Source organism: Engraulis encrasicolus, chromosome 6 (assembly GCF_034702125.1).
Source record: "Engraulis encrasicolus isolate BLACKSEA-1 chromosome 6, IST_EnEncr_1.0, whole genome shotgun sequence".
Taxonomy (NCBI): domain Eukaryota; kingdom Metazoa; phylum Chordata; class Actinopteri; order Clupeiformes; family Engraulidae; genus Engraulis; species Engraulis encrasicolus.
Genome location: NC_085862.1, coordinates 40,690,150 through 40,698,368, shown reverse-complemented (window position 1 = coordinate 40,698,368; position 8,219 = coordinate 40,690,150). Strand labels below are relative to the sequence as shown.

At 47.8% G+C, this 8,219-nt stretch overlaps 1 protein-coding gene across 2 annotated transcripts in view; it reads right to left on the bottom strand.

Moving 5' to 3' along the window:
- Positions 1-576, bottom strand: part of rgl1 (ral guanine nucleotide dissociation stimulator-like 1) — a 42,648-nt gene extending 42,072 nt beyond the window's left edge. Inside the window, exon 1 of one of the 2 annotated variants that reach the window (XM_063201613.1) lies at positions 1-576. This exon is cut by the window's left edge and continues 203 nt beyond it. The gene's annotated coding sequence lies outside the window, so the exon portion shown is untranslated. The other variant, XM_063201616.1, reaches the window with a different exon arrangement.
- Between the last annotated feature and the right edge of the window lie 7,643 nt (positions 577-8,219).

The following is an 8,219-nucleotide window of genomic DNA, read 5'->3' as shown; positions in this document are numbered from 1 at the left end:
ACTGGTCTCTGGAGGGCAGGCTGGCGTCTAGTAGGGATGTGAGCCCCAGGCTCTTGGTTCTGTTTTTTGGGCCTTGGTTGGTGCTGTAGGTGGTGATTCTTGGTCTGGATCTGACTAGTGGTGCTGGTGGTGGTGGTGGTTTGGACCCGGTGTGCTTGCCTCTGTCTCTGTTGTTGAGTAGTAAGTAGAAGTAAAATGGATCAAAACCTCAGGTTATGGGTTCTTCAAGCCGAGTCAACAGGTCCAGAGATTTCTGAGTTTGTTCCTCTCCGCTCGTCCTCTTCTCTCTTCAAATTCTTCTCCGTGTCAGCTACAAAAAGACCAGCACTGGATAACAATACAAAAAAATCAACAGCTATATGTATTTTTATACCAATGAATGTTGGTCTCCAGTTGTGTCTGTTTCAGTTCTCAGCGATCTCAGTCGTTCAGACTCTCTCGTGTCCAGTCCAGTGTTGGGTCAGCTCCACGGCACAGCACAGCTCTCCTGCTGTGTTTTCCTCTTGAATGAGTAGAGCAGAGCAGAGTAGAGCAGAGCGCAGCAGAGGAGATCCCACCCGGTGTGTATGAGGATAAGCAGCGTGTGAGGAGGGTGACGCACGCTTCCCCTTCAGAGCGTGCGTGTGTCTAACGTGTGTGTGTGTCTACCACATGTGTGTGTGACGATGAGCTACACACACACTGTTTCCTTGAGCACTTAGTAACACACACACACACACACACTCACACACACTCCTTCTGTCCCTTTTGCTTGTCTAACGCAGGCAGCGAGCTTGGCAGCCACTCAACTCTAGCCACATGAGTGATTAAAGTCTATTGTCTCTCTTTCTCTCACTCTCTCGCTCCCTCCCTCCTTTCTTCTCTTTCTCTCTATCCCTTCGCTCTACAACTCTCATTGTATCTCTTCACCTCTCCCTCTCTCTGCAGAGAGCGCCCCTCCCCTCTCTCTGTATCTCACTTTATTTCTGCTCTTCTCTCTTTTTTGTCTTTCACCCTCTTTCTGTTTCAATGAAGGAAAGGTAGGAGTGGCCATGGTAGCTCATCCCCCCCCCCCCCCCCCCCTCCCCGCCCAACTGAAGGGGGCTCAGAAGTGGTGTGCAGGAGACAGAAGAAAGGAGAGAAAGAGCAAGAGAGAAAAAAGGAGAGAGAAAGAGAGAGAGACAGCGAGAGAGAGACAGAGAGAGAGAGAGAATGAGAGAATGTGTATGAGAGACAGAGAAAGAGAGAAGAGAGAGAGAGAAAGAGAAAGAGAGAGAGAGAGAGAGAGAGAGAGAGAGAGAGAGAGAGAGAGAGAGAGAGAGAGAGAGAGAGAGAGGGGGGAAGAGAAGGAGGGAGGAGGGTATAACGGATGGAGAGTGGGGGAGAGGATTACCCATTCAAATGGTTGTGCCACATGTTGTTTCTGTTAGCCTGGCCAACTTCACAACTGCCCCAGATAAACGGACACCAGCTCTCCTCCTCCTTAGCTCTCCTCCTCTTGAAAAAGTACTTCACTCTTCACTTTTTTTCCCCTCTCTTTCGCTCCCTCGCTCCCTCAAACTAAAGTATAACATATCACGTTAAGACATGGCGTTAAAAATGAGCTGTTACCAGAATGCCAATGACCAAGTCATAGTGTATTACTAAAGGCCCTCTGTTTCGTCATACTATTGTATGATAGTTAACTTTTCAGTGACTATTATAGCGTGCCACTGGAGGTACGGCGTGCATTAAGGGGTTACACTTGTGTATGCATGCACATTTTGCATACACACACACAACCAAAGATTTTGGTTTTAGCCTTTTCACGGTCTCTAGCACAGCCGTCCACATCATGCACAAACTGGTGCACTGACATACAATACAGACACATCATCACGCATGCTGTTGCAAAACCGCTGACAACACGCACATGCACTAACATGCACTCTCTCTTTCCTGCTCTGTTTCTCACACACACATACACTCTCACGCACACATGCATGCATGCATGCACCAACACGCAAGCACACACAAACAAACACAGATACACACATTCACAAATGCACAACCCCACATCCTTACATGTCTTACTAACCATTGAAAGACACATGCTGTTGTGTAAGCTCTCTCTCTCTCTCTCTCTCTCTCTCTCTCTCTCTCTCTCTCTCTCTCTCTCTCTCTCTCTCTCTCTCTCTCTCTCTCTCAAGGGGGCACAGGAGTATGTTTGGGCAGCCCGTGGAAAGAGGGAAGAGAAGGCTTCACCTTGCCTGGCCAGTTACTGAGTGTCTGTCAGTAATGGCACTACCCTGTTAACCAATAATTCAGCGCCGGGCCGAAGGGTGCCCTTTGAATCCGCCACGGGGAGACAAGGTTCACACTGTTCCGTCTCAAGACACAGCTGGGAGAATTTGTACCTGAGTGTGTGCGTGTGTGTGTGCGTGTGTGTGTGTGCGTGTGTGTGTGTGTGTGTGTGTGTGTGTGTGTGTGTGTGTGTGTGTGTGTGTGTGTGTGTGTGTGTGTGTGTGTGTGTGTGTGTGTATGTGTGTGTGCGTGCGTGTGTGTGTGCGTGTGTGTGTGTGTGTGTGTGTGTGTGTGTGTGCGTGTGTGTGCGTGTGTGCGTGTGTGTGTGTGTGAGAGAGAGAGAGAGAGAGAAAGAGAGAGAGAGACAGAGAGAGAGAGAGACAGAGAGAAAAAGAGAGAGAGCGAGAGAGAGAGAGTTGTTGTGCAATAGCATGTGTCATTCAATGGTTAGTCGAGTGAGTTTATGCATTTGTGAATGGCTGTGTGTGTACGTGTGTATGTGTGTCTGACAGAGAGTGGGCAAATATCTGTAAATGTAATTTATAATATGGCATAAGTTTGCTGTATACAGTATCTGCAGACATGTGCATGTGTGCGTGTGTGTGTATGCGTGTGTGTGTGTGTGTGTGTGTGTGTGTATGCGTGTGTGTGTGTGTGTGTGTGTGTGTGTGTGTGTGTGTGTGTGTGTGTGTGTGTGTGTGTGTGTGTGTGTGTGTGTGTGTGTGTGTGTGTGTGTGTGTGTGTGTGTGTGTGTGTGTGTGAAGAGCCACAGCTTTGGCTGGTCCCAGGAGAAAGGCATCTGAAAAGGCCCCCCATCCAATACCTGCAATGCAATGAGGACCCAATTGTGGGCCCCCTTTCTCCCTGGGCCCGGGACAACTAATCCCTTTACCTCCCCCTGTAAGTGTGTGTGTGTGTGTGTGTGTGTGTGCGTGCGCGCGCGCATATGGATACCTAGCTGAATAAGTGTGGCTTATGTGCGGGGATGATGTTAAGTCATGTGTAAAAACTCGGATTAGCTCAGACTATGCATCAGTGAAACACACACACACACACACACACACACACACACACACACACACACACACACACACACACACACACACACACACACACACACACACACACACACACACACACACACACACACACACACACACACACACACACACACACACACACACACACACACACACACACACACACACACACATCCCTATATAGTACACACACATTCACAGACATTGGCACACTCTCTGACAGACACACACACACACACACACACACACACACACACACACACACACACACACACACACACACACACACACACACACACACACACACACACACACACACACACACACACACACACACACACACACACGCACACACACTACTGTTAATAAGCCACGGTTTTGGTAGCGTGAGCTGCTTCCGACTGTTGCAAGAGGCCCAAACCAGGCTTCCTGTGGTCAGGTAAATGAGAAGCCCCAACAGCAACACCAGCACGCACAGACAGACAAACAGACGCAAAGATACACAGACAGCAGCATCCGATACAGAGCTAGCTCAAACCGCCCCCCCTCCACACACCACCACCACCCCCCGCCTTTGGCCTCCCAAGTGCACACAAGTTCACCCTCACTGACCTCCCAAGTGCAAACCCCCTCCTCCTCCCACCCCCAACCTCTAAACCAGAACATCTCACGCACACACTAAAACACCCCACAACTCACATCCACACAGAGACCCACATTATACTTAGTCAATGCACCCACTAGGCCTACTAACCTAAAGTAATGTCACTGTTCTGTAGTGTATATTGATTATGATGCTTTGACAGGCTGACACACTGACTGGCATAACCAGACCCTGGTGTATTTCCACTAGGCTTCGTGAGTTTACATAAGGGTCTGGAGGATCTACAGATTCGCCCTGCTCCCGAACTGCCATGCAGCAGAACCAGGATTGCGGGATTCAATGTTTAAGCATACTGGACAAGGGGAAAAAGTGTAACACGGCAGTTGTTTTACACAACAATGGCCCCTCGCATGGACTCACCCGTTGACATTGATTCTGTAATTTCAACTATAGGCTACTGTATTTTCGAATCTGGGAGTGGTTAAAAATGTCAGAAATTTGTCCCTATTGTCACCAAAGGGAAATTGTTTTTACATCCCATTTACATTAGATTACAATTACAGCCTAACATTACATTACATTACAATTTGCAAATTTTACAAATTACAATTTGACACAACCCAGGCATGTGGGTACAGCAAAGACATCATACTAAATACTCCCCAACTTCCAGTCTGCTTAACATAATTAGTGTTCCACCACCAAATTACTTTGCCTCTGTCTGCTTAATGTGCCAGACGTGTACTGATGTCCAGTTATTCGGCCGTTTGTGTGTACTATGTGCATCCTCCCATTACAGATTTTTTTGTTTGCACAATAACTTTTACACGGGTGGAGGGATTTGGTGCTAATACTCTTTGAAAGTACACAAACTGTCACTTTGAAAATGGATGACTATCAAAATGAGCAATGCAAAGTCAGAGAGTCTGGAGCTCGCACTCAAAAAAGACTTGAAAAGAGATGCCCAAATAAAGTGGGTTTTTAATGATCTCAGAATATGCCGTGCAGTATTTACAAAGGTGCAAACGTTTCGGGTGATCCCATCCTTTTTTTTTTTTTTTTTGCACTGAGGATGGGATCACCCGAAACGTTTGCACCTTTGTAAATACTGCACGGCATATTGTGAGATCATTAAAAACCCACTTTATTTGGGCATCTCTTTTCAAGTCTTTTTTGAGTGCGAGCTCCAGACTCTCTGACTTTGCATTGCTCAATATTTCAAGCCAACGCACCACCACATAACTAAAGCCACATTGAAAGGCGCAGGCCCTCTTTTTAAATTTTTCATGACTATCAAAATGGACATGGGGGAATCAGAATCAATGCTTTGGCATCGAGTTCCACACACTCATTTCCCATTCGTTCTCTAACTCATCATGGGATTTTACACACCTCATTTCAAGGTAAATCCACAGCTGCCCATTCCCATAGAGCGTCATGGAAGTACCAAAGCCTAATACCAGAGAACATAAAAGTGATTTCGAAAGAATGATGCATTGTCAAGTAGGCTCCATTGTTCACGTGCTATTCCTGCTGGAGATATAAGGGAGCTTTCCCTGCCATAGTCCGTAGACTGGCCCAAGGGTGTTTAGCTATATAGAATAGAATAGGTGACATTACAGTAAAGCAGAATAGGAAAGTATACTGTAAGTCACTTTTTTATCGTTCCACAGTTTCATATTCTTCTCATCCACCTTCCATTGAGTATAACCCCCGTCTCCCTGTCAGATCCCAGAATAAATCTGAACTGAAATGAACTGGATTGCATTTATAGAGCAGAACGAACATGTGAGTAAAAATCTAACTCTGTATGGCACTGTGATGGAGTGGCCATCACTAGGTTTGTGTGTGTGCTCTGACTGTCACAACAACAAGCCTGGCTCTATGGAGTAGCGGTCAGAGCCCCAGTTTGACATCCTAGAAGGTCCAGGTTTGAGTCCCAGCGAGGAAACTCTACCCCTCTTTTTCTGGTGTCAGAAGTGGGATGACCAGCCGTGAGGTCATCGGAGGTGCACCTAGCTGTGTCAGCCATATGAGGGAGCCCAGGATAGATTTTGGGGCATCCTGGAATGGGAGAACTATGGTGGGTGGTATGTGAGGTTCGCCAAGAATGTGTGAAGCGTACAGGTCCGTTTACCGAAGGGGAAGGCAGTGTGATGGAGTGGCCATCTGACCGTCTTGCCAATGAGCCTCTTTGGTGTAGCAGTCAGAGCTCCAGTTTGGTACCTAAAAGGTCCGGCTTTGAGTCTCAGCGGGGAAACTCTACTCCCCATCACTAGAGGCAAATTGGTATTCACAGCTGCACTTCTCACTCCTTTTAGTAACCAGTGACTTAGAGCAGTGTTTCCCAACCAGGGGTACGTGTACCACTAGGGGTACGCGGGCATACCTCAGGGGGTACGCGGAAAAATTGAATAATAACAAATATATGGAGTATAGTCACATTGGTATATAGAGCATGAGTGAGAGGGGTACTTATCATAGGAAAAAATGGCTTAGGGGGTACGCTGGGCAAAAAAGGTTGGGAAACACTGACTTAGAGTGCTGTTTGTGAACATGAGAACTTCAATCATCTTCAATCCATTAATGATGGACCATCATTCAGAAACAAATGGTCCTGTGCAGCCTGGCTGGCTTTCGGGGTGTGTTGTGTTGATTTCTGTATATAATGTGCTTGTCATAAAGTAAAAGCCTCTCTACTCTGCATACACTATTTCTTCTGTGCAACTGGGATGCGTTTTGGGGTATTATGGTCTTTTCTGTACATGTTTGTCATAAGCAGGGCTTTGAACCAGATTTTTCTCTCAATCGGTTAGTTTTGAACAGAAACAGAATTGTAATGTTTCCGGTTTGGTGTTCCTCCATCAAATAGATGTTCATGGGCTGGTTAGAACATTATAAAGTCATGTGGTTATGTTAGACTTCCAGCTATGAGGTGCTATATGGATGACGTCACCACTCTCCTCCAAACAGCAGCCTGCACAGCCAGACTCCTCAGACGACTAGAAGAGCTATTAGCCTGGGCTCGCATGAAGGTCAAGCCACCAAAATCTTGCAGCCTGTCGATCAGAAAAGGGAGCAGGAATGACAACATCATCTTCACTGTGGCTGGTGAAAGAATCCCCTTCTTGGCAGAAGCACCTGTGAGAAGCCTTGGCAGAATGTACACCGCAGACCTCTCTGACAAGAACATTGCCTCAGCTGTTACAGCCCAACTTCAGGAGGGCCTCCACAAGATCAACCAGTGCCCCTACCAGGGAAGTTCAAGGTGTGGTGCTACCAATTTACTCTGTACCACCGCCTAATGTGGCCCCTGAAACTGAGTGACATCACAATGACCACGGTATTGAAGCTAGAGACAAAGGCCAACAACTTTATCCGGAAGTGGCTCGGCCTTCCACATTCCCTCTCCAGCACGGCACTGTTTGGGAGAAACACCTTGCAGCTCACACTGCAGTCCATCAGTCTAGGGTACAAAAAGGAGAAGGTGAGACTCCAGTTCGAACTGAGAGACTCAACGGACCCGGCAATTCGAGCCCCCAACCCTCAGATTCGCACTGGACGGAAGTGGAATGCATCCCAAGCAGTTGCCGAGGCAGTGGAATGGCTGAAGCACCAGGAGATTGTTGGTTTCACACAATCAGGCAGGTCTGGCCTAGGATGGGCAGCAGCACCAAAGAACTGGTCCAAAGCTACCAGGAAGGAGAGGAAGGATCTTGTGATCTCTGAAGTTGCCAAAATGCAGGAGGAAACATACAAGATCACAGCGGTGAGCCAGCAACAGCAAGGCGATGGACTGCTTGGGAGGCTGTGCTAAATAGAACCATCACTTCCGCAGATTCGTGGAGAACTCCCTGGGCAAGACTGAGTTTCCGGATTAGGGCCACATACGACACCTTACCGAGCCTGTGGAGCCTTCTTACCTGGTTTGGCACAGAAGAACACTGCCATCTCTGTAGTTCCTCAAGTCCAACCCTAAAGCACATCCTCTCCAGATGCAAGACAGCGCTGTCACAGGGAAGATACAGGTGGCGACATGACAAGGTCCTACGCAAGCTTGCACAGATTCTAGAGGCCTGCAGACAGCAGGTGAACTGGACAGCAAACCTACCCATATCCCCAAGGTGGATCCAGTTTACCAGGCCGGGGGCAAAAGCACAGCGCACCACGGGGACAGACGCATCGGACTAAAGAGGCGTCGGAAAAATGACATGCTACCGTCACTGGGAGGTGAGTGGCAGATGGCAGCTGACCTCAGCCGCCAACTGACATTCCCCTCAGAAATAACTAGAGGTGCTTAACTCGAATCTTTG